The sequence below is a fragment of the Lycium ferocissimum genome, unplaced genomic scaffold, assembly GCF_029784015.1.
Source record: "Lycium ferocissimum isolate CSIRO_LF1 unplaced genomic scaffold, AGI_CSIRO_Lferr_CH_V1 ctg21365, whole genome shotgun sequence".
In the NCBI taxonomy this organism is placed as follows: domain Eukaryota; kingdom Viridiplantae; phylum Streptophyta; class Magnoliopsida; order Solanales; family Solanaceae; genus Lycium; species Lycium ferocissimum.
Window position 1 is genome coordinate 2,773 of NW_026719655.1, and position 4,176 is coordinate 6,948.

Sequence of the window (4,176 nt, forward strand, 5' to 3'; positions counted from 1 at the left end):
GCGCATGCATATATATATATATATATATATATATATATATATATACGAGATATCTTCACAAACATTTACTTTCTTCTTCTTTCTCATCAAGCCTCTTTGTCAGTAAAAAGAGACTAATGGCCAATTGTGCCAATGTCTGCTGCGTTTCCTGGCTATCTTTCACAATATTTTGAATCAACGGTGTTCCAAGTGATAGTCCATTAGAATTACTTGAATGCCATGCTTGGCTGTGGGTAGTCAATCAGTTTAAGTATATCAGTAATAGTAGCTTAGGACTTATTCATGAAACACCCGGTGGTAGCATTATTGGCTATTGCTTGGGTCATAGGGTCTAACTTCTCTTTCAAAATCTGTTCTGGAAAACCATGGTTTGGACTCCTATTCAAATATTCCTTGTACCTCTCCCAAGCTTCAAAAATTTGTTCCCCATTACATTGTTTGAATTCGTAAATCTGATCACGAATTTCAGCTCTTTTACTCGGGGGGTACCACTTCCTGAGAAAAACTCTGACCATCTCTTCCCATGTGGCAATATAGTTCGGGGGCAGCTTTGTGAACCATTTTCTTGCTTCTCCGGCTAACGAATATTTGAAGAGTTTCATCCGGACTGCTTCTTGAGTCACACCCCATTGGATATCTTTGAGAGTACACATCCGTAAAAGTTTGTTATATGTTGGTGAGGGTCATCATCGACTGCATTCCGAAAGTATCCCTCTTGTTTGAGCATATGATAGAGGGAATTATCAAACGGGAATTATCAAACTTGATAGTAGTAGCAGTCACCCTTGGATGAACGATTGCAGATGCAAAGTCTTCATCTGCTTCTGGTTCATCAGCAAAAACATTCTCGACTGGAAGTTCGTTGTTGGCCATGATCACCTGGTTTACAAGGTAGCAAACGAGGTGTGTTGGAATATGACAAAGACTTTAAGAAGCATAAACACTATTTAGTAATTTCAAAACCGTATTTACCGACAATGGCGCCAGAATTTGATACGCTCAAATTACACCTATTAGTGGTATAACGCGAACGTTGTCAAATATAGTAACCCAACAAGGTTGGGGTCGAATCCCATAGAGAATATGGTGTGAAAAGTTTACTAAACAAGTATTATACTAATCTTGTGTTCTTGATGTATTCCAGAAAAGGGTTTTATAATTGATTTGGGTTTTGGACTAATTTAAAGTGACTGAAAATTAAAAGTTGTAAATATATGGGTAAAAAGAACCAAGGTTGTGTCCCCGTTAGATAAAGTGTGTGATCATGGGTATCGATCTTGATATACTTCTAATGGTAATTTGTCGGATGCACTTAACCTCTATATGAATCTAAACTATTTCCCGATAAAAAGATTATTTCTTTCTATGCTTTTTCCAAAGATAAGAAAGTATGCATGAAGAACGGTTAATTATGCCAAGTAAATTCCTCTTATTCCTAAGTGAATTTATTAAATAAGGTTTAAAGCCTTGAGTTCTTGTTATTTGTTCTTACCTAACCCTAGCTATTTTCCCAAATAAACTAAAGTTTATGGCGTGACCTAATGTTTGCAACCACTAACTATATGATGAATACGAAGAACAAATAAACCCTAACAATCCATTATGCGTATATCTTTCACGATCCCCAATCACAAAACACCCATCCTTGGGTTCACAACCTTAGTAAAGGTGTTTAGCTATTCATGGCAACAAGAAAACAATAAGAGATTGAAGATTGCATAATTAAATTATTGTATTGAACTTACAAATAAAACTTGAAAGTAATTAATGTAATTGTCTGGAAGTCTTCAAAAGCATGAATAACTCAAAAGTAATTACTACAAGTCTAAAACTGCAAATGTCTAAAAAATAAAACCTAAACAGGTATTTATACAAGTTAAAATTCAGAATAATCAATCCCAGTCCTGTTCCATCTCGGCTAGTACTTCGACGGGTCGTCTTTGCACTTCGACGGTCGTCGACATGCTCGACGACCAACTCAACGATGTGAGTACCCTTTTATCACCCTGCAGGAATTCCACCGTCGAAGCACTTCGACGGACCGTCGATTATGTTGACAGTGCAAGTCGATGATCTGAGTATGCTTTGATGTTTTTATTACTTCGCAGGAACTTTTTGACGAGGCGATTTGACGGGCCGTCGAGCATGTTGACGGTCCGTCCTTATGCTTATCAGAATAGATTGCCTATTTTCCTTATTTTTTCGCTTTTCGAGCATTCTAACTTCAAAATACCTGCACAACACATAAAACATATCAAACTACCACGAACTTGCTTGAAAACAAGTAAAACTTAGAGTTAAAGAGCATTAGATGTGCCAAAATCCCGGCACATCATTCGCCCACCCCGGGGGATAGTGTGGTGCCTGCATGAGCCACGAGTTGGTTCATTACAAAGTTGGTATCAGAGCCCTAGGTTCACTGGTCTTAGGAGTATAAGAGCAATGTCTATTAGAGTCTTGCATGTTGGTGCGATGAGCTCGGTACTTATCTGTGAGAGGCTATAGAAAATTTAGGAAACTTCCAACTCTTTCGCTCCTTTCGTGATACTTTATTCAAATTGGTATCTAGATGATTCAAATTGGTAGTTGACTTCTATTCCAATTCCCTCACAGATGGTGAGGACATGTGCAACGATCACGACAGATGAGGTGCTAGTATCTGCCGCTACAGGCCGAGGACGTGGCCCAGCTAGAGGCCAAGGACGTGGCCAAGCTAGAGGCCGTAGTAGAGGTAGAGGTTATGGGGTAGCACCAACATGGGGTAGAGCACCCATGGCTAGCCAGATCATTATTTCCTAAGCAAGAGATAGAGCATGAGCACGAGCCCATGGATAATGAGGAGCTGGGACCAGCCCAGGCTTAGCCTGAGGTTATTACTACACCTGTCTTTGCAGGATGCCATGGTTCGCATCTTAAGCCTTATTAAGGAGTTGACCCAGGCGGGTGGCCTTCCAGCTACACCGGATCGATCTCAGACTGGAGTTGGAGGTCCCACTCCCGAGTAGTATCAGACCCATGGGCCACGGCCTACCACTACTATGAAATCCTGTATTAATGAGATTCCACTGCTTACTTTTGCTCCTAGGCCTATTGCACGCAAGGCTATGACTCATGAGGAGTAGGATCTATTTGGGAGGCTTACCAAGATGAAGCCGCTTGAGTTCTATGGTACACCTGATGAGGATTCGTGTGAGTTTCTTGCTGATTTTCATGATAGGATCTAAAGTTGGGGTGGTAGAGTTGCCCAGTTTTGATTATGTTGCTTTTTAGTCGTGTGGGGATGCAAAGATATGGTGTAGGTCCTATGTGGATTGTCGACTTGTTGGGTCACATTCTTTGACTTGGACCCAATTCTATCATGTCTTCCTAGAGAAGTACGTCCCCCGAACTCTAAGAGGTAGGAGGAGAGATGAGTTCAATTGTTTGGAGCGGAGAGACATGTCGGGTGCCGAGTATAAGTCCTGATTCCATCCTTGGCTCATTATGTAGTTCAGTTACTCTCCACTGAGGCAGAGAGAGTGAGGAGGTTCGTCAAGGGGTTAGTGCTTCCATTAAAGCTAGTCGCCTTACAGCTAGTGGCTTCCAGATCTTCCTTCCAGTCTGTGGTTGATCATGTTACTGAGGTTGATTTCACGAAGATTCAGGCTCATGGTGAAGGTGAGGACAAGAGGATGCATCGGTTTGGCAATTTCAGTGGTTCTTCTTCAAGAGGTGAGGGCCATTCGCGCAAGAGTTTTCAGTATCATTTTGGCCACCTCATTTACTTAGCATTGCAGGTTTCAGCTGCTAGTCCTTCTTTTCGTAGGGGATTCAGCTCTAGACAAACTTCGCGAGGTTCTCATACTTGACCTGCAAATGATAGAGGGTATTCTAGTTCTTCTGTATCCATTTTACTGCCTAAGTTATTCCGGGGTCGCTATGAGTGTGGTGACCCAGGGCATTTTGCGAGAGAGTGTCCTAGATCCAGATAGAGTGGGACTCAGCAGAGTTCCCAATTTAATACTCCCACAACCAGCACCTTCAGTTAGTAGAGGTGGTTCACAGCCTAACAGAGGCGGTTATTAGTATGGGAGAGGCAGTCATCAGCCCGGTTGGGGCAGTTCTCAAGCAGTGAGAGCTGGAGCTCAGTCAGGTCGAGGTGGTCGTGGAGGTACACAGTCCGAGGGCGGATGAGTT

At 42.0% G+C, this 4,176-nt stretch overlaps 1 non-coding gene across 1 annotated transcript; it reads left to right on the plus strand.

Annotated features, from left to right (window-relative positions):
- Nucleotides 1-360: 360 nt before the first annotated feature.
- On the plus strand, nt 361-466 carry LOC132043117 (small nucleolar RNA R71). Its single transcript, XR_009411668.1, has one exon. It is a non-coding gene; the product is annotated as a small nucleolar RNA R71 (small nucleolar RNA).
- The last annotated feature ends 3,710 nt before the right edge of the window (nt 467-4,176 follow it).